The sequence below is a fragment of the Moschus berezovskii genome, chromosome 10 (assembly GCF_049115385.1).
Source record: "Moschus berezovskii isolate FMDL1 chromosome 10, NW_MosBer_1.0, whole genome shotgun sequence".
NCBI classification, from domain to species: Eukaryota; Metazoa; Chordata; class Mammalia; order Artiodactyla; family Moschidae; genus Moschus; species Moschus berezovskii.
Window position 1 is genome coordinate 99622517 of NC_142469.1, and position 25937 is coordinate 99648453.

A 25937-nucleotide genomic window follows, 5' to 3' on the forward strand; every position below is an offset into this window, starting at 1 on the left:
GACCTCGAAGCTTCTGGTTCAGCGTATTTTCAGATGTTGATTTTTGTCGCCACACTCAATATAGAATTGTGGGAATGCTTATTTATATCTATCATGACTGTACAAAAGACCTGAGCTGGTTTACAACGAAACTGTATCCTTCAAATGGTAAAAAAAAAAAAAAGTAAAAAGGAGAGGGAGAGGAAGAAGAAGAAAGAAGAGGGCTTGAAGGAGGGAGAGAAGACTGAGGATGGAGAATTTGTCCAAGAGAAAAGTAAATAAAGGGAGTAGTCAAAATGAGAAGCAAGTGAAAAATAGATGCCTCCACCAATAAGTTATACACAGTTGTACTAGATCATTTTCTAATTCGATCTAAGCTTCCTGGCATCTAAAATGAAAAAGCAACAGTCTTAGAAACAAAAATTATCATAAGAGAAGCTAAGCTTTTCCAGCAAAAATTTCTAAAGGGAAGTTTTTCCACAATGAGCTCCAGGTACCAGACACCAAATAGTATACTAGAAAATGCCTCAACAAAATTCCTAAATAAAATATAAGTAGAGACTGAACTTGTAACACCCTTTAAGAAAGGCAAAACCATGATCTTGGCCATGAGTGGTTATGGTATGTTGCAATTGCGTCACCTTCTACACAGATCAAATCTGATTAAAATCCAAAATCAAGGATAACTAAATGAATGGCAAAATAAAAGATCCCTTAAATAATCTTCCACAAATATCACACTTTTCCAGACGCTGCTGGGTTCACCACAGTATATTATGAATAAAATTCTACTCCAAGAAGTGGTAATTGATCCCTCCTTCAGATTTTATTAGCATTTTCTGTCAACACTATTCCCCTGGCTTATCCTGGCTCCCTCATTAACAAGCTGTGTGAACTTGAGTAAGTGACTCAAGCTCTGTCATTTAGTTTCCTCATCTGTAACATGGGAATGATAGAAACAGTTCATTGTGTTGTTACAATGATAAAATGTAATAGAGCATGTAAAATGGTTTTAACAAAGCCCAGCATACAGAAAGTGCTATTATATTATGTTATATTGCTTCATGCATTTATGTTATATGACCTTACTGATTAGCATCAGCACCAAATTTTTTTTTTCTTTCTGCAAGCATAATGGATCACATATTTGCAGATTGTTTAAGCTATCAGTAAAGGAGATCAATCCTGGATGTTCATTGGAGGGACTGATGCTAAAGCTGAAACTCCAATACTTTGGCCACCTCATGTGAAGAGTTGACTCACTGGAAAAGACTCTGATGCTGGGAAAGGTTGGGGGCGGGAGGAGGAGGGGACGACGGAGAATGAGATGGCTGGATGGCATCACCGACTCTGTGGACATGGGTTTGAGTGTACTCCGGGAGTTGGTGATGGACAGGGAGGCCTGGCGTGCTGTGATTCATGGGGTCGCGGAGAGTCGGACATGACTGAGCGACTGAACTGAACTGAAACTGTCCTTTTGGTTACTTTGGTGATACAATTCTTCACTTCTTCAGAGACATAGAAACTGTTTTTAAAATGTATATACCACTACATTCTAGTCAAGGCAATGGTTTTTCCCGTGGTCATGTATGGATGTGAGAATTGGACTGTGAAGAAAGCTGATCGCCGAAGAATCGATGCTTTTGAACTGTGGTGTTGGAGAAGACTCTTGAGAGTCCCTTGGACTGCAAGGAGATCCAGCCAGTCCATTCTAAAGGAGATCAATCCTGGATGTTCATTGGAAGGACTGATGCTGAAGCTGAAACTGCAAATACTTTGGCCACCTCATGCGATGAGTTAACTCACTGGAAAAGACTCTGATGCTGGGAAAGGTTGGGGGGGGGAGGAGAAGGGGATGACGGAGAATGAGATGGCTGGATGGCATCACCGACTCTGTGGACATGAGTTTGAGTGAATTCCGGGAGTTGGTGATGGACAGGGATGCCTGGCGTGCTGTGGTTCATGGGGTCGCGGAGAGTTGGACACGACTGAGCGACGGAACTGAACTGAACTGAACTGAACCACTACATTCATTCATGGCCAATGATTATTATTTTAAAACAGTTGCTCTCTTGCAAGATGTAATCCGTTCCGTTCCGTCGCTCAGTAGTGTCCGACTCTTTGCGACCCCGTGGACTGTAGCCTACCAGACTTCTCTGTCCACGGGATTCTCCAGGCAAGAGTACTGGAGTGGGTTACCGTTTCCTTCTCCAGGGGATCTTCCCGATCCAGGGATTGAATCCGGGTCTCCCGCATTGGAGGCAGATGCTTTAACCTCTGAGCCACCAAGATGTAATAATCTACATTAATAGTGAAAAAAGACTTGCATATGCTCCTGGAACCATGGATTTAGTCTAGCTTAGAAAATCTCATGGATGGAGGAGCCGGTAGGCTGCAGTCCGTGGGGTCACTAAGGGTCGGACACGACTGAGCGACTTTACTTTCACTTTTCACTTTCACACATTGGAGAAGAAAATGGCAACCCACTCCAGTGTTCTTGCCTGGAGAATCCCAGGGAAGGGGGAGCCTGGTGGGCTTTCGTCTATGGGGTCACACAGAGTCGGACACGACTGAAGTGACTTAGCAGCAGCAGCAGCAGCATTGATATCCATGTCTCAGCCTCCTTATCTATAATGTGAGAGCACCAGAACAGAGGCTAAATGTTCATTCTACTTTCAGATTTTGATTTTAAAAATTCCATTTTATTTGAAGCTAAATATCCTTTTAAATAAAGGAAAACAAATGAGTAAAAAAAAAATCTATATGTAAAGTATTTCTTCTCTCTGATGTATAGTTCTTATTTCCCTAAATTTCTTAACTCTAAGGAGAATTGATGTTTTCCCAGTTAACTTTCAGTTTTCTTTGATGTTCCAGAAAATTTCAGGCTAATCAATCCCCCGATGACTCTATTTCGAGTGTTACCCTTTTGCAGCAAAGAGCATCTCTCTGAGTTTTAGACCTAATTTCACTGAGTATTTTCACCTTATTTAAGATGAGAGCAAAGCTCCCTCTTTATTGGCCAGTATCTCCGATGGCATCTTTATCTCTCTTGGAAATGACCAGCACTGACCTCCAGAAGAAGCTCATTGAGTATCTCTGCTTTTTTCTCTATACCCATAGTCATCCCACCCCAAGAAAGACTCCGGGTCATACACCCTAACCCCCGGGGAGAAGGAGTTGTGATCTGAATGGATGAAAGCCTTTGTATTGGCAAAACAATCGAAGAGATGAAGGTGGCAGCACGTGAATGTGGAGTTTCCCTCTCTGGTCTCTCTTTCCTCCGTGGAAGATAGAAAGCTAATGAGGATGAGAGCCGTTTCCCCTCAGAGGAAACCCAACCATCTCTCTTTTATCTTTAGGTCTCTCTCTCTCCCACTTCGGGATTCCCTGCTAGCTCAGTGGTAAAGAATCCAGCTGCAATGCAGGAGAGACATGGGGTTTGAACCCAGAGGAGACTGGAGGGCTATAGTCCATGGGGTCACAAGAGTCAGACAAGACTTAGTGACTAAACCACCACCACCACCACCACCTCTCCCACTTTGGACTCTCTCCTGACTCAAAGGACCGCCCTGGATCTGGGGTGCAAGGGCCCAGATTTGGTAAAGTTTGAAGCAAGAGACTTTGTGTTGAGGCAGACACCTTCCCTCTTCCCTCTGTTTCTCTCTACTTCTCTTTACTTACATTTCCTCCCAGCTTGGGAGTTCTAATTTAGCTCCACCAACGTGATTGGTAACATTAAAGAATCAGGGTTGGGTTCAGAGAACCAGCCATATGGCTTGGGGAAAAAAAGGTTCTGAGAACAACTGACTTGCTGGAGGCTTATGTTAAGGATGAAGATCAGAGCAAAAAATGATGGGCGGTTTTGTCAGTCTTAGGTAGTCTTTCTCTCCTGACTGCATTTCCCTAGAAAACTCACCCCAAGAGCTATCAATGTCAAGACAGAACTCAGTTATTTCTGAGTTACTTTGCCAAATGGGCTTCCCTGATGGCTCAGACAGTAAAGAATCCACCTGCAATGCAGGGGACTCGGGTTCTATCCCTGAGTCAGGAAAATCCCCTAGAGAAGGGAATGGCAACCCACTCCAGTACTCCTGTCCTGAGAAGTCCATGGACAGAGGAGCCTGACTGGCTATAGTCTTTGAGGTCTCAAAGAGTCAGACAGAATTGAGCGACTAACACTTTCACTTTCTTTGCCAAATATTACACTGCATAGCATCACTTTGATTGTGATTCACTGAACATAGCTACTGTGTGGTATAGCTGATTTAATTCATTCCATTACTTTCAGCAGAAATTAGACAGGCTGTAGCTAGCTCCTGTCTGAACCATTCCCTTTTTATGGTCAGTAAGACTGGAAGAATTTCTCTTTTAAAATCTCTGCTTCAGAATTTTAAAATCTCTGCTTCTTGCTCATTCACTATGCAGCTACAGCAGAATCAATTAGGAAACAGAAGATGTCTTTTTTAAAGTTATGTACCTAACCCTTGCTGATTTCGGACTTTATGCGGATGCTGTCCATGCACGCATGCTAAGTCACTTCGGCCCATGGACTGTAGCCCTCCAGTCATCTCAGTCAATTATCATAGACTGCTGCTGAGAGACAAAAATCTTTCTGGGAACCAATATGGCAATATGTATTAATAATCTTTAGGATTTATATTGTCAAAGAATAATGTTGTGGGATAAATCTTGATAAAATTAGATGATACTAGTTTTATCATTATGCAACAAATATCAAAGGTCCGCCATGTGCCAGCTACGCTCCAAGTGAGTAAAGCCCTTTTCTTCAAGAAACTTATATGGAAAACAAAGTCAGCTAGTGATACGTGCTGTGAATAGTATGAGCATATGCTTTTTGCCTGGGACAATCCCAGTTTAAGACTTTCACCCCAATATAAATATCAGGAGGAGAATGCTGCATTTAGAGTGATGAAGAGGTTGTTATTTTCGGCAGGTAGTCAGGGGAACTCTCAGGGGAATGTAAGAAGGAGGCAAGGAGATCCAACCAGTCCATTCTAGAGGAGATCGATCCTGGGTGTTCATTGGAGGGACTGAGGCTGAAGCTGAAACTGCAATACTTTGGCCACCTCATGCGACGAGTTGACTCACTGGAAAAGACTCTGATGCTGGGAGGGATTGGGGGCGGGAGGAGAAGGGGACGACGGAGAATGAGATGGCTGGATGGCATCACCGCCTCTGTGGACATGAGTTTGAGTGTACTCCGGGAGTTGCTGATGGACAGGGAGGCCTGGCGTGCTGTGATTCATGGGGTCGCGGAGAGTCGGACACAACTGAGCGACTGAACTGACTGACTGAACGGAAGCCTGAATAATGGGGGCATCATTCAGGCAGAGAACAGAGCATGTTTGAAGAAAAACTAGAGATGAAAGCGGGTGTCATGCTCACGAGCAAGGGAGAAAACGAAAGGACAAAGGCCCAGGTGAGACTGAGTTACTCCATGTGCAGACCTTACTTAAATATTCATCCCAATGTCCTGGAAATGTTGGAACACCTTTAAGGTGGGCTCAACTGTTTTTTCTGACAAAGTTGTTAGTAATACTCCATGGTTGACAGAATGTGTTACCATAATTAAATAGAGAATGCCATGATCAGATCACCTTCTGCTGAAAAGGAGATGCTATGTCCTTTTGTACAAAGAGTCAAGTCAGGTCTTCACAAGTGTGCAAGTGTCTGTGAGCCGCAAGTGAACCGAACTGTCTGGTTAATATCCAGCATCAAAGCCTTTCTGGCGCAGCCTCATTTACTCCTGTTCTAGTTACTCTATTTGAAAACTTTTAAAAGTCAATGTGAGCTTCCAACACAGAGATTAATTGGCCAAAGTTGTTATTTATAGTCAGAAAAATGATAGATTTTCAAGGGAATTTATTTTCATTGCTTAAATTAAACCCATAGAAGCATAAGAGCCATGAAGAAGGTGAAAATTGGGCCATCACTTTTGTTCTCTTCGTCATGACCTGTGGACCAAAGTCTTTACTAGAGGAAATTAGCCAAGAATTATATCCCATTTTTACCAACTTGAAAACACAACATCAGTGGTTTACACCTTCTGTTAACTATTGCTTTAGATTAAATCCACTTCACATTATCTCAAGCCTTTGACTGTGTGGATCACAAAAAGCTGTGGAAAAATCCTAAAGAGATGGGAATACCAGACCACCTTACCTGCCTTCTGAGAAACCTGTATGCAGGTCAAGAAGCAACAGTTAGAACCAGACATGGGACAACAGACTGCTTCCAAATGTCACCTGCTTATTTAACTTGTACGCAGAGTACATCATGTGAAATGCTGGGCTGGATGAAGCACAAGCTGGAATCAAAATTGCTGGGAGAAATATCAATAACCTCAGGTATGCAGATGACACCACCCTTATGGCAAAAAGCAAAGAGGAATTAAAGGGCCACTTGATGAAAGTGAAAGAGGAGAGTGGAAATGCTGGCTTAAAACTCAACATTTAAAAAGCTAAGATCATGGCACCTGGTCACATCACTTCATGGCAAATAGATGGGAAAATATGGAAACAGTGACAGACTTTATTTTCTTGGGCTCCAAAATCACTGCAGATGGTGACTGCAGCCATGAAATTAAAAGATGCTTGCTCCTTGGAAGAAAAGCTATTACCAACCTAGACACCATATTGAAAAGCAGATCCACTTTGCCAGCAAAATTCCATAGAGTCAAAGCTATGGTTTTTCCAGTAGTCATGTATGGATGTGAGTGTTGGACTATAAAGACAGCTGAGCACCGAAGAATTGATGCTTTCGAACTGTGGCGTTGGCAAAGACTCTTGAAAGTCCCTTGGACTGCAAGGAGGTCAAGAAGTCCATCCTAAAGGAAATCAATCCTGAATATACATTGGACAGACTGATGCTGAAGCTGAAGCTCCAATATTTTGGCCACCTGATGTGAAGAGCAGACTCATTGGAAAAGACCCTGATGCTAGAAAAGATAGAAGGAGGAGGAGAAGGGTACAACAGAGGACAAGATGTTTGGATGGCATCACCGACTCAATGGACGTGAATTTGAGCAAGTTCCAGGAGAAGGCGATGGCCAGGGAAGCCTGTCATTCTGCAGTCCATGAGAATCTGAACAACAGCAACGTCTAGTGAGTACCAGGGACGTGCAAGGCACTCTGTCTTATAAGGCAAATTATTTTTTACGACATCTGATCATGACCCCCCAAAGAATTTAAAATATATTGTTATAGTCTCACACATTTTTATGTGTAAGTCGGACACGACTGAGCGACTGAACTGAACTGAACTGACTGATGTAAATTTTTATCACAAATCCAAATTATTGAAAGGGTTTAATTTCTGGTAATTGTAACTATTAACATTTAAAAATAAAATTATTATAGTTTTTTGAAATTTGAATCAAGTTGCATATCAATATAGAGCATTTCTCTATGGTCAATTAATCTATGACAAAGGAGGCAAGAATATACAATGGATAAAAGACAGTCTCTTCAATACGGGTTGCTGGTGAAACTCGACAGCTACACATGAAAGAATTGAAATTAGAACATTCCCTAACACCAGACACAAAAAATAAGCTCAAAATGGATTAAAGACCTAACTAAGGCTGAATACTATAAAACTCTTAGAGGAAAACATAAGCAGAACACTCTTTGACATAAATTACAGCAAGATCTTTTCAATCCACCATTGTTTACAAATAATGAAAATAAAAACAAAAAATTAACAATAGGACCTAATTAAACTTACAAGCTTTTGCACAGCAAAAGAAACCATAAACAAAATGAAAAGACAACGAACAGAATGGGAGAAAATATTTGCAAATGATACTACTGCTAATGGATTAATCTCCAAATTATACAACAGTTCATGCAGTTCAATACCATCAAAACTAACAACCCACTCAAAAAAAATGGCAAAAGATCTAAATAGATATTTCTCCAAAGAAGACATACAAATGGCCAAGAGGCACATGAAAGCTGCTCAACATCACTAATTATTAGAGAAATGCAAATCAAAACTACAATGAGTTATCACCTCACCCCTGGTCAGAATGGCCATCACCAAAAGGTCTACAAAAAATAAATGCTAGAGAAGGTGTGGAGAAAAGGAAAACTTTCTACACTATTGGTGTGAAAGTAAATTGGTATAGCCACTGTGGAGAATAGTATGGATGTTCCTTCAGTTCAGTTCAGTTCAGTCGCTCAATTTGCAACAACATGGATGAACCAAGAGATTACTGTTCTAAGTGGCGTAAGTCAGACAAAGAAAGACAAATATCATATGCTATCACTTGTATGATGAATCTAAAAAATGATGCAAATAAACTTATTTACAAAACCAAAAGAAATACATACAGACACAGACTTAGAAGACTAGTTTATGGTTACTAAAGGAGAAATTTCAGGGCGAGTTATAAATTAGGAGGTTGGGATTAACATATACACTAGTACATGAAAATAGGTAATCAACAAGGACCTACTATTAGTATAGTGAAATCTGCTCAATACTCACAACCTATTTGAGAAGATAATCTGAAAAAGAAGAAATAAATGAATAAATATATACTAGAGTAATTTTTTATTCACTGTTTTCAATTAAAAAATATTAACTCTTCAAGATTCAGTAATTTTGTATTGTTCTTCTTGACTGATATTTTCATTATACTTAATCATTCACCTCTGCCACTAAAATAGGTACATAAATTAAAATGCATTCACTTATTTATTATTCTACTTGGCCATCAGGATCTATTATTGTACTTAAACATTCTTCTGCATTGACTTACTATTATCATTATAAATCTTGAGGAGTCCTTATTAAAATATAAAAGTTAAATTTTATAAATGCTTAACTATTGCTGGAATTATATATTATTAGTATCAAATCCATTTTCAATGTCATTTTCATAGTTGCAGTGCTGAAAATATTTGTTGACATAAATAAGCAGATGAGAATGAAAATTTTGCTATAGCACTGTCACTCAAATCCACAAATTCTAGATTATATGCAAATACAAGTGATCTATGATCAAACAGTTTCATGATGAGCTGAAAACTTGTTGAGGATCTCCTTCAATCTTACAGAAAACAAAATATCAGAAAGCACATGACTTGCAAAGGTTTTCCGTTTGCTTGTTTTTACCTTTACCCAGATACTGAACAGAAGGTGATGGCATCCAACTCCAGTACTCTTGCCTAGAAAATCCCATGGATGGAGGAGCCTGGTGGGCTGCAATCCATGGTGTCGCCAAGAGTCAGACGCGACTGAGTGACTTCACTTTCACCTTTCACTTTCATGCATTGGAGAAGGAAATGGTAACCCACTCCATTGTTCTTGCCTGGAGAATCCCAGGGATGGGGGAGCCTGGTGGGCTGCTGTCTATGGGGTCGCACAGAGTCGGACACGACTGAAGTGACTTAGCAGCAGCAGCAGCAGCAGATACTGAGCATATTCTTTTTCAGATTCCAAGAAAAAAACTTAAAATCTTCACCAAGACTTTTCAAATGACTATGTCAGTTACTCTTTCACTTGGAGGCATACTAAATTTGCTAATATCTTATACACAACATGCTAAGAAAGATTTATTTTAAACAAAGTAATGCTTCATTTCAAAGTCCTTTGCTAGTGCAATAAAATATTTTCATCTCATCTCATGCTTTACATATATTTTTGTCAACATTCAAAGATTCAGGCTTAACTCCTTGAATTTATGAGAATGTCCACCATATAAACTAAATAGCAAATAATTCCTCTTTGTCAAAGCTATAGATCCAGCTGGACTCCCCTTCTGCCTGAAAATGTATGATTTTCCTTTTCAGTTTAAAGGGATAGATTAATATGTATTCCATGACAACCCTCTCCCTACTGTATTCTAACTGTAAAACAGAGAAAGATAAAACCATTGATAAAGATAGAGCAAAAAGTCTAGCTAAGAATTTGTCACTTAAAGAAAATAAGAAGCCACTGCTTTCATGGAACTTTGTAAGAAAGACAGAAAAAAATGATGTAATTGCATGAAAAAATTCCAACTGTTCTTTACCATGGTGCCCAGCAGACATTTATATCTTAGGGCAATGCTTGCTTGTTTGGTAAAGTGGGAGAAGCCGATTAGAAAAGGAAAGATGTGAGGGGAGCACCAGAATGACACCTCAATCCCAAACCTGCATTCTCAGTTTGCAGAGTGAGTACACAAGCAAGGTAGGATCTGAACTTTGATTCCTTGCAAGTTGTCATGTTAGGAGACCATTCCGTTCCGTTCCGTCGCTCAGTCGTGTCCGACTCTTTGCGACCCCGTGGACTGTAGCCTACCAGGCTTCTCCGTCCATGGGATTCTTCAGGCAAGAATACTGGAGTGGGTTACCGTTTCCTTCTCCAGGGGATCTTCCCGACCCAGGGATCGAACCCGGGTCTCCCGCATTGGAGGCAGACGCTTTAACCTCTGAGCCATCAGGGAAGCCCTTATCCCTCTGTAAATACTAATGTAGAAGACACAGTGAAGAATAAGATCCCTTCTTCTCAAGGAATATAAACTCTAGAGAGAGATGCCTGCATTTCTTCATTTGTTCAGTGAGCGCTCCTTTGGCAATACGGAAAAGAGTAAGGAATCTGCCTTCAAAGATCATGCAGTCTGGTCATGGGAGGAAGAGACGCAGAGATGCTGTGAGAGTTCAAAGACAGGAGAACGTGTGAGTTCAGAGATAAGGAGGATGATTTCCTGCTGGGCCCCTGCAAAGGAGGTTAGGTAGGTTTTGGCCATGACAAGATGGAGCAAGGATGTCCCATGTGACAGATACAATATTAAGAAATTCAGGAGCAGATAAATAGAAACAGATAGTGGACGTTGAGTGGACAGACTTATGGGAAGTAGGGCTGGAAGAGGAAGTGTGGGTAGTACACTAAAGGGTCTGGTGTTTATTCTGAAGAAATTGGTATTTAAACAATTGCAGAGTTACAGTAGAAATAATACACATCCATTGTAGAAAACAAACAAAAAAATTTACCACCTAAAAACCTTCACTATTATTAATATTTTGTGTACATTTTCCCAAGCTTTCTATATATACTCATACTTCCAGCACCTAGAATAATACCCTAGTACAGAATAGGTATTCAATAAATAGTTTCTGAGTAAATATTTCTGAAACTAAGAAATTTTTATAGGCCATTTAAAAAAATTTTGTGTAGTATATATTATAAAATATTTTCATGTCAATAAATGCATTTGTACACAATCTTTTGAGTGGCTGTATAGTATCTTATTGTAGTGATATGCATTCTGTATTGTCACAGAATTGTTACCAAATCTTAGTTATCATAAAAATGATGTAATAAGGAATTAATATAGTTTATTAGAATTCAATCTATTGAAACTATGCATGTGTGATTTGAGTATTTCTGAAAACTCATACCAAATTACTCTGAAACCATTGCTCCTAAAATGTGTTTTTTTAGTCCTAAATTCAATTATTTTGGGTATTTTTTTAAATTTTTATCAATAAGGAGGTAAAAAAACAGAATTGTAAGATATTTTTTTCTTTGCTTTCTAGTAAGGTTAAGTATTTTTCACATGTTTAACAGTCATTTTTTGTTTCTTTTTTAAGAATACCTGTTCTTTTGTAGACAAAGGTTTTCTGTGAGGGAGGAAAGTAAAACAGTAAGGACTATAATTGCAGAAATAGTTAGTGGGGGAATTTCAGAGAAAGCAATCAAGAATTAGAGAAAGCAACCAAGCCAAGAGGAGGCTTAGCTGCAGAAATAGCAACATGTGGATGAACCTAGAGTCTGTCTTATAGAGTGAAGCATATTACAAAGAGAAAAACAAATATGGTATAATAACAGATATACATGGAATCTAGAAAAATGGTACAGATCAATCTATCTATAGGGCACAAACAAAGACGCAGATAAATTAAAAACAATAGCTGGAAATCAGAGTCAGGGCTATGGGAAATCCAAGATGGCTGCTTGGCTTTTCCCAGCTCCCTGACAAACCTCATTTTTTATTTGATGGGTTAAAGCCTCCCTGGCTACAGGGCCTCCATAATGAAAAATCACAGAATATTAAGTTTTGTAAATTGTTAAATTAAGTTCCTAGTTTTGTTAATGTCTAGTGTTTACTAAGACTCACTGCTGAGACAGTTCCTTGTTACGTGATACTACTAAAAGATTTAATTATTAAAAAGGACACTCTAGGTTAGTTTCTAAGGCTTATCTCAGTAACCAATCTTCAGATAAAGGTCGGATGCTCCATACTGTACAACCAGGAGATTAACACCAGACTGTAATCATTTAACGAATGAAGTCAGGTGACTTGGGGTATAACAGGCTTTATCTAATGAAAGTTCTTGACTTATAATTCTTATTTTACTAATAACTGCTAGCTATGGCTATATTATTTTCAATGTCACTTGTTTCACTGAGCCTGTGATATAATGCTGAACTGACAGTTCCATATGAGATCAATAATTGTAATAATGTGACTCTGGGTATGGGAAAAAGCAACAAGAGGAAATATTTTCCTAGACCAGGAGGCTAGTAAGACAGTGGTCCAGAGACTTTTGCTACTTGCAAGACCTGGTCCAATTTTAGCACACTGAGTGGCCCACCACTTCCCTAGACCTGGGAATGAGCCTTCCCAGCACCGCGGGACACAATGGCCATGAAATGGTGTCACATGGTCAGATATGTGGCTATGAAGGGACCCTGCTGACTGGAAGTTGGTACTTGCCAGCTGCCTCTACAAAGATTACATCATGACCATTGCAAGCTGCTGATCTTCAACACCCCCTGAAAGAAGTTCAGGCTGAAAATCAGGAATGAGGCACTCTGTGCTCTGGAAAAAAAAAAACAAAAAACTGGCAGAACAGGCCTTCAGATAGTTAGATCTTTTCAGAAAAAGGTTTTATGAGTTCCAATTCTTGTATCTTCTCATACCTAGAAAAACACTGACGTGAAATCTGCTTTGGCTATTAAAAAAAATGTTGTTTTTTTTTACAATTAAAAGTCAAAATAGAGTAGCTATGGTTCAGACATTCTGGGAAATAACTATTTCCCAGATTTCCTGAAAAATGATATTATGGGTGTGATTTCAGATTAGACGCTGTGACCTAATGTAGAACTTAATGCTCCTATAATGCATTTTTGCTTCTGTGCTTTGCTTGCTGCTCGTAAAACCAACGTTACTCCATTTTAAAATAAGGTTGTTTTTTAAGTAAAGATTCCTAAAATTGATTTTTAAAAATATTTTTAAAATAATAAATAAATAAAATGGAAAAAGAAAAAAGAACAGACTGGTGGACACAGCGAGGGGAGGAGTAGCTTGGACATATATACACTGCTGTGTGAAAACGGATAGCCAACAGGATCCTGCTGTGTAACACAGGGAGCTCAGCTCAGGGCTCTGTCATCACCCAGAGTGGTGGGATGGGAGGCCGGCAGGGAGGCTTAAGAAGGAGGGGATACATATGTGTTTACAGTTGGTTCATGTTTTTGTACATCGGAAACTAACAACACTGAAAGGCAATTATCTTCCAATTAAAACAAATAAATAAATCTGAAAAAAAAAGAAAGAAAGAAAAGGCAAATAAACGTCTCCTTAGAGGACCATGGCCCTGAGTTTCTGATTTAAGCATAGAGAAGTGAAAAGGAAAGAAAGTTAAGGCAACACTGCCCTCTGACTTTTCATAACATTCACCTGGAAAAGCAGGCAATGGGAAATTGTGTTAGAGTTGGGGACACCTTGGCATGTTTGTAAGCTGATGATATGAGTTCCACTGAGAAGAAATAAAGGAAAGTGGATCTGAATGATCAAGTACTTTCTCAGAGGAGATGAGAAAGACCAGTTTTGGAGGCACATGTAGTGGGTTAATTCTCAAAATCAGGAGGAAGAGAATCATAGGGGGAAATCTAGAGAAGAGCAGTGATGATGCATATGTTAAATAGATTCAAGTTGCATGTGTGATAATATAAAACAAGGCAGCATACAATAAGTTTAATACATAGAATGAACAATGTTTTGGGGGTCAGCCTGGCAAACGCTCTGACTGGTAGAGAACATAGGTGATGGATCTAAGAAAGTTGCAGTGTTGCAGCCAGGTCTTGATGAGTGAGTTCCTGAGGATTAGACATTCTGGTACCAGAGAAACATTGTCAATAAAGCCCTTGAGACAGTTAAGCAGGGCAGGGAGGGCCCAAAGAATGGAAAATACAGGGCTCTGGAAGGCAGAGTGGGCACCAGGAGGTACAGGAGATGCCCCAAGACTTCCATCAGTTCAGCTCAGCTACTCAATCGTGTCCAACTCTTTGTGACCCCATGCACTGCTGCACAGCAGGCTTCCTCGTCCTTCACTGTCTCCTGGAGTTGACTCAAATTTATGTTCATTGAGTTGGTGATGCCATCCAGCCATCTCTTCCTCTGCTGCCCCCTTCTCCTCTTGCCCTCAATCTTTCCCAGCAGCAGGGTCTTTCCCAGTGTGTGGGCTCTTCACATCAGGCGGCCAAAGTATTGGAGCTTCAGCTTCAGCATCAGTCCTTCCAATGAATATCAGGGTTGTTTTCCTTTAGGACTTAGGACTCTCAAATGCATTTTCTTAAGCATTATGGCCTTTGAACCTCTTTCTGATCCTGTGATTATTCCTACTAACAGATGAGGACACTGAGGCTGGAAAGGTTGCACATCTTATCCAAGATCACTGAGGGTAAAGGTGGAAACCAGAGCATGGGTCTTCTGACTCCTGGCACAGGTTTTTGTTTTATTGTCAGCTCATCCTACCCTAATGTCTTTTATTTGACTCTGAGGCAGTGAGAATCCTCTGAAGATTTCAGGGTGGCATGATCGGAACTTGCAGATGATATTATAAAGCCAAACATATTAGTCACTTTCAGTCCTTTGAAAGTTCTCGAAGAATAGCGTAGAACTTTGCCATGACTGGCATATTTTTATCTAGTTCAAAGGTTCATCAAAGTCCGTTACAGATTAATGAGTTAACGTTTGCTTGCGACTGTGTAGGTAAACGGAGCAACCTAATTATGTCCTCGGCATATCAAATACTGCGGCTCACTTTGCCTAAATCTAATTTAGATATTTATACACTTTCTAAAAATAGAAAATTGAGAATTATCCATTATCCAGAACTAGTCATTCAATTAACAAGGAGATAAATACTAAAGAGCCTGATCGCAATCATCAGAAAATGAGGGCACCGTGAGATCAAGGACATGAAAGCCATGTACTGTCACAGCACACCTTTGCAGGAAGGGACTCTGCTCTCCTGGGGAATCTGGAATTTTTTTTCACTATGATCTCTGTGCCGGGCTATTACACTCTTAGTCTTTGCCCATTCTCTGGGGGCATTACCATTGTCCTTTCATAGACAGAAAACAGATCCATAATCTGTTCAAAGAGCTCAGGATATGCTTCTAACCCAGACTTCTCCCAACACTATGTGCATATTCATTGCTTTCAAGGACTCATCTCAGTCCCCTTACAAAAGAAAGGGTTCCATTTAGTGTGGCATGACCCTGGTTCACATTACTGGAGGACACATCAGAAGCATAGCCTATTTCTACCTATTTAACTTTGTTGACTAATACAGACAAAAATGACAGTTTTGGTACCCACAGAATGTAAATATGTAGCACCCACAGAATTCAAAGTAAGAGTTTGTCTTACTGTCTTTCTTTGAGAAATTGGGTGGATTCTTTTACACCTTGTTCTCTTCTTAGGTGTTTTCTGTAGTTGCCACCTGATTGGGTAGAGGCTGGAATTGACTGGGGAGGAAATGTAAATGTAATCAGTCGCTATGTAAATGTGATACTTACATAAGTGCATTCTCACACCCTCTGATTTCTCCCCAGGGCTCTGCTCACTTGGAGTCTGAGGAGTCCTAATACCAAATGTTTCAACTGAGGGCTGAGAATTTCCAGTGCAGGCATGAGTCAAGATTCTACTTATTTAGCGGACTTGCTGAAACTGAAGACTTACATCAAGTTAACCCAACTTTATACGAAAGGAATGAAGGCAGATTCTGGATCCAGACAAAACTGGATTCCAATGCCAGCTCTGATAAGTACTAAGTTGCATAATTTGAGGTCTATTATTGAACTGGTCTGAGGCTCAGTTTTTTTGTCAGCAAAATGGACAGTATATCTGCTTCACACAGAAGTGGTAGAATTTACTTGGAGTAATTTATAAAATCATTTAGTTCACTGCCTGACTTAGTAAAGACATAAAGGTGGATATCTCTTTGGATAAATCTAAAATCAATCCTTGGAGAAATCAAGTTAGAAAATGAATTTCAGCAGATTTATAGTAACTCTGAAAATATTCTTACAATTCACGGCAGAGGGGAATAATGTGGTTACTTGCTGATATAATTCATGTTAATAATATAATACAAAGAAAACATGCAAATAGTTTTACTGTCAAATAACTCATAAAGTTTCAGTTCTAGATTATGTTGGAATCAGTAAGACAAGCACAGCGGTTTATTTGAAAAATTTACTATTTTGTATTCCAAATTGATTTGAAAGTACAGTATTTTATAATAGTTTAGTTCCTTTCAAATGTAACTATTCTCAGCAGCTACCATTTCCTCACCTAACAAAATCTTCAGTTACAGTAAATAGTTCCCATTACATATTAAATTTTGCCTCCTACTGAAAAAGCAATGATGCTAGTTGACTTTCATCACCTATAATAGAAGAAGATCAGAAAATATTCTGGAAAGGCATGAAGACCTAATTTTCCACTTCCTGTTTCTCAGTTTAGAGCCACAATGAAGCATCAATTGGAAACAGATCTAGAAATCAATAGTATAACAGAAAGATGAAATGTGGGCTATAATCCTGAATTAAGGTAAATTATCAGTTATAAAGAACCTTATAAAAGGTGATAACAGGTTTTTCAAAATTATCTGTCATATTTTAAAATTTTTTCCTTTAAATTGGAATATCATTATCTGTATCCTTTCAGTAGAGAATAAGTTATTGTTTTTCTTTTGAACCTAATATTTTAATAAAGGATAGCTTGTTAAGAAGACACAGATTTCTGAAATTTCTCTTTCTTACCCTTTAGAAGAAACTTAGATTGAGATTCCTAAGGACTAAGAAAGGAAAGAATAAAAATATCATCACCGTATATGCGTAAGACTGAAGTCCCTGATAAATCACATTGAGGTTAATCTAGTTGATTCAACCCATTTTAGTGATAATAAAAGATATATTGCATATTCTGTATGCATATATATATTTGTAGGATATTATAATAATATACATATATACTCATATTTATAGCATATATAAGGGACACGAGTTTGAGCAAACTTTGTAAAATAGTGAAGGACAGGGAAGCCTGGCGTGCTGCAGTCCATGGGGTTGCAAACAGTCAGACATGCCTAAGCAACTGAGTAGAGCATATAGTCTACATACAGGATGAGGGGAAAAAGTGTGCTGACAGAACTAGGTGTTTTTTAAATTATTCTTTTATCCTTTTAGTATCATACCAAATTTTAAGGTAAATGTACTATTGTGGGGCCCCACTGCATAAATTTAAGAAATGACTCATCCTATTTATTCTTCTGATTTAACAATTGAAGTAGAAAAAATCAAAATGCATTAAAAGAGCAATTAAGGTGCTACTTTTCTACAGAGAGTAAATTTGTATGTAGATGTGTTCAATGCAGTTCAAAAGGAACACTTGTGATCAAAGAATATAAATTTATTCTGTAGACACTAATTTTGTAAACTTACTGACTTTTTTTTTAAAAAGGAAGAATAAGGCTATTCTTATATTGTGTATAAAGTGTGTGATCTCTCCAATGAGAGACCATGAATGACTCTTCCAACATATAGGAAACAACGCACAACCTTGACCCCAGACTGGACCCACTGATGTTCTTGTTCTTTGAGGCAAGTCAAGAGCTTGCCCTGAAAGCTTCCAGACTGGGAGAAGGCTCACAGACCTGGAGTCAGATTTCTGCCACTTAGCAGCTGGGTGGCCTGAGAAAAGTAAGTAACTGACTCTGAGTCTCAGCGACCTCATATGGAAAAATGAACACAATGATCCCTAAGTGTTAAAGGTCACCATGCAGGTTCAGCGTAATACATTAAGTAAATACGTGTTATAAACTGTAAAGCACTCTAACAGTTTCTTTTTTGAATACTAGTTATAGCTAAGCCCCACTAGACATTATCTAGTCAGCATCTTGGTAATGTTAATACAAAAGAAGGATTAACAACCTGAAGCAAACGTAAATCTTATTTCAGATTGAATAATTATTTAATACCACTGCATCTAACAGAGACACATAAGGTTTCAAAGTTATCAGTTCTGCCTGACTCTGATTTCTCCCCAAACTTTTTTTTTACTGTACTGTTTTGTCTACTCAATAATCTCCTCGTGAGTTCTAAACCTATCATGGTAGTAGTTCTTTTGTTTCTGCTTACTTTTTTGACTAATTTTATTTTATGACATAAAGATATCAAAACAATCAGTCTTTTTAAAAGCTGCTGCTGCTGCTGCTGCTGCTAAGTCACTTCAGTTGTGTCCGACTCTGTGTGACCCCATAGACAGAAGCCCACCAGGCTCCCCCGTCCCTGGGATTCTCCAGGCAAGAACACTGGAGTGGGTTGCCATTTCCTTCTCCAATGTGTGAAAATGAAAAGTGAAAGTGAAGTCGCTCAGTCGTGTCCGACCCTTAGCGACCCCATGGACTGCAGCCTACCAGGCGCCTCCATCCATGGGATTTTCTAGGCAAGAGTACTGGAGTGGCTTGCCATTGCCTTCTCCGATAAATAATTAACTCTAATACTTTACGTGTGCATGCTAAGTCACTTCGGTTGTGTCTGACTCTTAGCAACCCCATGGACTGTAGCCCACCAGTCTCCCCTGCCTGTGGAATTATCCAGGCAAGACTACTGGTGTGGGTTGCCATTCCCTTTTCCAGTGGATCTTCCCCACCCAGGAATTGAACCTGGGTCCCCTGCATTGCAGGCAGATTCTTTACCATCTGAGCCAGTAGGGAAGCCCACTAATACTTCAGATTATGTTAAAAAAAAAAAAAAAAGTTTCCTGAGTTTATCATCCTACAGGGGAAGTCACAAGTCTCCATTCTTTCATTCTTAACATTAATGATTTAAAAGTCAATCCCAGACAGAGGAAGAACAGAATACATAGCTAGTAAATAGCCAGGGGTGAATGTGTAAAGAAAAACAAAAAATCTGGAAGAAAATGGGCCAACATATTAGCGTTGTAAGAGGAATTATTTCTGAGAAGTTAAATAGTTTTGTCACTTTTGGTTTTTCTGTACTTGAGTCTTCTGTAATGGGCATATTTTTCGTTCATGAAAAGATAAAAAATATCTACAAACACTTAACGTGACTTATGAGGAGCAGCCCAAGTATGCATTTCATTTTGCAGACTGCACATTGCACAATTCTAGAAGGCACCCCTCACATCTGAGTCTACCTGAGGTGCCCACTCTAGTTGTAAAGGGCGCACATGGCAACCCAGCTCAGAAACACTGTAAGAAGGTAGCCTGGTGCCTGCCTCAGCACGTTCGACAGTATAAAGTTCTCTGTTTCAGGAAACCGTCTGCAGCCGTCTGCAGCCACTCCTTCTCAAAAGTCCTCCTATTAGCTAGTTCCTACCTGCCTTAATAGCAGGTGTCGATAAGGTACTTGCTGTTTACCAAGCTTTTGCTATGGAGAGAAGGGTTGTCCTGGGAAATGAATGTGTGCTAGTTCATTGAATTGTCCTAAGTCTGTGAAGCAGATACCGCCCTTTATCTTAGGTGTGTGGATCTCAGGTAATGTGGTTAGGTAACTGGCCAAGGAGGGGGAGAAGGTATGAAGGAACGCTAGCACCTTCCTGAGAGCAGAAAGCAGACCTGCCCCAGGAGAACTTCATTTCTCTCACGAGAACCCTTTCTTCTCTGCCTTCTCTTCTGAGTTATATTTTTCTATATGCCTAGCCTCTGGATTTTTATCCCCTTGATTTAGTGAGACCCTCTGTCTTATAAGGGCTTCCCTGGTGGCTCAGCTGGTAAAGAATTTACTTGCACTGCAGGAGACCTGGGTTCAATCCCTGGGTTGGGAAGACGCCCTGGAGAAGGGAAGGGTTACCCACTCCAGTATTCTGGCCTGGAGAGTTCCGTGGACTGTAGAGTCCTTGGGGTCACAAAGAGTGGACACGACAGCAACTTTCACTCTATCTTACATGTATTTGCTGTTGTTCAGTCCCTGTGTCCGATTCTTTGCAACCCCAGGGACTGTAGCCTGCCAGGCTCCTCTGTCTCCACTATCTCCCAGAGTTTGCTTAAATTCACATCCATCTTAGAAGTATGTTGTTGCTTTTGTGGTCACCAAGTCATGTCCAACTCGTCGCAATCCCATGGACCGCAGCACGCCAGGTTTCCCTGTCCCTCACTACCTCCCGGAGTTTGCCCAAGTTCGTGTTCGTTGAATCAGTGATGCCATCCAACCATCTCATCCTGTGTTGTGCTCTTTTCTGTCTGCCTTCAATCTTTCCCAGCATCAGGGTCTTTTCCAGTGAGTCAGTTATTTGCATCAGGTGCTGATGGCAAACTACTCCAGTATACTTGCCGTGAGAACCCCATGAATTGGATAAAAAGACAGAAACGTATGGCGCCAAAAGATGAGCCCCCAGGTTGAAAGGCGTCCAGTATGCTACTGAGGAAGAGCGAAGGACAACTTACATGTGTAATTTCTCCAAAATTAGCCTGTAGAAAAGCATCACTTTATATTCGAGTCCAAACAAAATCAATCATATGAAGGGGTCCCTCTTGTGACTTTGCTCTGGACAGAAAAGTAATTTAAACAACTGCCTAATGCAGCCCAAATATTTATTTCTTCCTTCTTGTCTATGCACCATTCGTCTTACCTTGGGCTAAAAATTGGCCATCAAACCTATAGAGTCCCTTTAATGGAGGCAGCGTGAGGCCCATGCTACAAATCCAACTGGAAACCTGTACAAGTACGCAAAACTTACTTTGCACAGCTTTCTGAAATGCATCCAGGTTCCCTAGGGCTCAAAGTGTATGAGTTTTTTTTGTGTCCAACTGCATAGAAACTGCCTGCTTCTGGACTATATCTGCTCCTTAGAAATGCTGTTTGGTTACTTAATTAGGTCTACCCTCCCCTTCCGGTTAACTTGACAGCCTGCTGCCAGAGTTAATAATTAACAAGGTGTCACACTACCTCTAACAGTCGCTCAATTCTTTGCTCACCTGCCTCCCTGTCTCTTCCTGCTGCTTCTGAAATGCTTAAACTCCCCTGGGATACAAGCTCCCTATAATAAATCATGGCACAAAGGCACAGGCTTTCGTGGCTCTAACTGAAATTCACAATTGGGCAAGCCCAGGAGGCAGTCACCTGGCCATTGCCCTAACCCATGTGCATCCTCAATGCTGCTTAAGCACAGGTGAGCATGAAGTTTTAATGAGGTCTTAGCTGCAAATGCATTGTGCAATTACTGTTAAGATGGGTGAACATTTGGCCCAGAAAGAATTGCATTTTAAGCAATAGGGTTTCCCTATTAGCTGTTCCCAGCTAATTAATTCAACCAGTTTGTTTATACATTTTGACAATTGTTCATGTGAAAGAGACCTGGGGATTTTATTTGACCACAATTTCATTATAAGCTAACAGTATTATATGGCTGCTAATAAAAGTTAACGCAAGTTTAGGCTACATTAAGTGAATAGTCCAAATAAAAAAAAAGGGAATATCCCACTATACATTACTCTTGTAGGTACATGGATCTTATTTTTCCAAACCAAAATTTGGCAAGTACAGTTGTGCATGCAGAGACTCTGGTATAGAACATTTGAAAACATAACCATCCTTAAAAATCCAGGATATATGGGTTTGGTACATATAAAAAACAGTCATTATTCATTCAATTATTTGTTTCTTTGCTGGAGCAAATATCTGTTCAATACATGCTCTATACTAGGCTTTGTTCTAAGTTAAAGTGTAAGGAAACCCACTCTGATTCTAGGCATTTTTGTTCTCTTATGAGCTGCAGACAAGCAAAGAGGCACTTAGGAAACTGTGAGATAAGAATTGTCTTTGAGAGTCACTGTGGATGAAGTTCCTAAATGGAGTGTCTACTGCAGCCTTGCAGAGTCAGGAAAGACTGTCCAGAGGAAGTGAAGTCTAAGGGGGAAGCGAGTAGTTGAACAGAGGAGTGGAAAATAGAATTGTAGGTAAAGAGTGAAAGGAAGAGTGACCCAGGCAGAGTGTACGGGATTCAGGGCAACTACAGCAACCAGAGTATGAGAGCAAAAGTAAGGCCATAGAGGTGAGTGGGGGCCAGATCACTCAATCTTTGTGGTCAACTGGAAAAACAAATTGATAGACAGATACTTAACCTAAAAACACATGTAAACAATCACATCAAGGACAAAAGAGAAGATGCACGTACTATGTGCTATAGCAACATAGGAGTCAGTGGCTAACTACCTGGGAAATATCACAACAGAGGTGATATCTAAATCAAGTTTTGAAGGGTGAGGACCTGATCACATAAGAAAGAGGTACATGGTCCTTCATGCAGAGGACACAGCCTGTGCAATGGAACAAAGGAAAGATGGGAGATGAGACTGCAAGTCAGGTTATATCTTGATTTGAAAGGCTGACAAGACATGGTGCTGATACAGAATTGGTCAAAGCAGGTCACGTGACTAACCCCAGAGCCAATATAGGGCATGTTTCCTCAAAGGCATAAAGACCAGGAGACATACTTGTTGTGGAGCCAACAGTATGAGTATCTCCTACAAATGTGAGAAAGATACTTTCCGACGGTAGAGAGGGTGCTATAAAAGAGTAAAAAAAGAACATAATTTAAAGTTATTATTGCATTCCAGAAAGATGATAAAGAGGAATGATACTCAAGAACAAAGAATAAAATTAAGACAAGAACCATCACTAGAGGAGACTATATAAAACCTGGTGATGGGAGAGGTTGGGAGGGGGAGAAAGATACTGAAAATAAAGAGTTTCAGTCAGTTCAGTCGCATCTGACTCTTTGCGAACCCATGGCAGTAGCATGCCAAACTTCCCTGTCCATCACCAACTCCTGGAGCTTGTTTAAACCCATGTCCATTGAGTCAGTAATGCCATCCAACCATCTCATCCTCTGTCATCCCCTTCTCCTCCTGCCTTCAATCTTTCCCAGCATCAGGGTCTTTTCAAATGAGTTAGCTCTTCACATCAGGTAGCCAAAGGATTGGAGTTTCAGATTCAGCATCAGTCCTTCAGATGAATATTCAGGACTGATTTCTTTTAGGATTGACTGGTTAGATCTCCTTGCAGTCCAAGGGACTCTCAAGAGTCTTCACCAGCACCACAATTCAAAAGCATCAATTCTTCATTGTTCAGCTTTCTTTATAGTCCAACTCTAAAATCCATACAAGACTACTGGAAAAACCACAGCTTTGACTAGGCAGACCTTTGTTGGCAAAGTAATGTCTCTGCTTTTTAATATGCTGTCTAGGTTGGTCATAGCTTTTCTTCCAGGGAGCAAGCATCTTTTAATTTCATGGTTGCAATCACCACCTTCAGTGATTTTGGAGCCCAAGAAAATCAAGTGTGTCACTGTTTACATTGTTTCTCCATCTATTTGCCATGAAGTGATGGGACTGGATGCCATGATCCTTGTTTTTTGAATGCTGAGTTTTAAGTCAGCTTTTTCACTCTCCTCTTTCATTTTCATCAAGAGGTTCTTTAGTTCCTCTTCACTTTCTGCCATAAGGGTGGTGTCCTCTGCGTATATGAGGTTATTGATATTTCTCCTGGCAATCTTGATTCCAGCTTTTGCTGGAATCAGCCCAGCATTTCGCATGATGTACTCTGCATGTGAGTTAAATAATCAGGGTGACAATATACAGCCTTGACATACTCCTTTTCCTATTTGGAAGCAGTCTGTTGTCCCATGTCTAGTTCTATTGCTTCTTGACCTGCACACAGATTTCTCAGCAGGCAGGTAAGGTGGTCTGGTTTCCCATCTCTTTAAGAATTTTCCACAGTTTGTTGTGATCTACACAGTCAAAGGCTTTGGCATAATCAATAAAGCAGAAATAGATGTTTTTCTGGAGTTCTCCTGCTTTTTCCATGATCCAACAGATGTTGGCAATTTGATCTCTGGTTCCCTCTGCCTTTTCTAAATCCAGCTTGAACATCCTGAAGTTCACAGTTCACATACTGTTGAAGACTAACTTGGAGAATTTTGAGCATTACTTTGCTAGCATGTGAGACGAGTGCAATTGTGCAGTAGTTTGAACATTCTTTGGCATTGCCCTTCTTTGGGATTGGAATGAAAACTGACCTTTTCCAGTCATGTGGCCACTGCTGAGTTTTCCAAATTTGCTGGCATATTGAGTGAAGCACTTTCACAGCATCATCTTTTAGGATTTGAAATATCTCAACTGGAATTCCATCACCTCCACCAGCTTTGTTTGTAGTAATGTTTCCTAAGGCCCACTTGACTTTGCATTCCATGATGTCTGGCTCTAGGTGAGTGATCACTCCATCGTGAATATCTGGGTCATGAAGATCTTTTTTGTACAGTTCTGTGTATTCTTGCCACCTCTTCTTAATATCTTCTGCTTCTGTTAGGTCCATACTATTTCTGTCCTTTATCGTGCCTATCTTTGCATGAAATGTTCCCTTGGTATCTCTAATTTTCTTGAAGAAATATCTAGTTTTTCCCATTCAATTGTTTTCCTCTGTTTCTTTGCACTGATCACTGCAAAGTGATCAATAAATCAAATAAATAATTTAGTTGTAGACATTAGCAGAGAGTTATATATATCAGCCTGGGGACATTTTAAAAAAATATTGATCATGTTTTAGGAATGACAGCTAAAGCCTAGGAAATATATCAGATCTTGAAAAAAAATTAAGAAAGAATGGAGAAGAAACCAGTAAAAGAGATTAAGGTAAATAATCAGAAATATAAAAGCCAATAAACAATAGTGTCATTGCGGAACTCAAGATAACAATCAAGAAAGAGAGAGATCAGGGTTGTTTAACTTGAGGTCAAGTAAAATAAAGATGAAAATTTGTCATTGTTTTCAGTAATTAGGAGGCCAACAGTACCCTTTGGAATTGGTGGTTGAGTACTTGGGGATGGTGGATAGACACAGGAACAAATGGGTTATAAAGAAATGGAGACAAAAATTTAGTGTAAACTTTTTCTAAGATCCTCGACCCCTACATTCTCTAGTGGCTAACCTAGTCTTGCCCTTGTGTCTCCGTTAACATCTAGATAGCCCTACCCACCTGTTCACTCACCAGATGTCAAGGTGCTTGGGATGTAGCACAAAACTCATGTGCCCAAGGATACCATAGCTGGAGGACTAAGCTTTCACAATGGTTATATCCCTGCAGTCACAAGATACCACTGGGTATAATCTAAGCAACTGTAGATTATGAGAGAGAGGAGGGAAAGAGATAGAGGCAGAGAAGCTTCTCAAAGAGAAAAGCAAGAACAACCTCAAAGACAAGATGGAGGCATTATGTAAATTACTGGTGGAATGATAGGCTTGTCAATTACAGCTGAAATTCAGGGTGACCTTTATATACAGCAATCAGTTTAGAAACCTGTTAAATGTCAGGTTGAGGGCCTTTAGAAGCCATATTGCTGGGTACCAGGATCTTTTATAAGACAGAATTCCAATTACCTAAAACGTCATTTCAAATGTGACCAAAATTCTGCTCATGAGTGCTTTGTATTATTTTATACAGGAGGCTTAAAATCATACAAAATTAAGCTTCAGGCCATGGTTAAGAAGGAATCGTTATTCTTTCTTTATCCCATGTTTTATGTTAAACGTTGCAAAGACCCAATCAAAACGTGTTTATAAAGGTAATGCAAATATCACCTGGGCCTCCCTGACCTTTAATTTCCAGATGTTTCTGGTTCACAGTCCATCCCT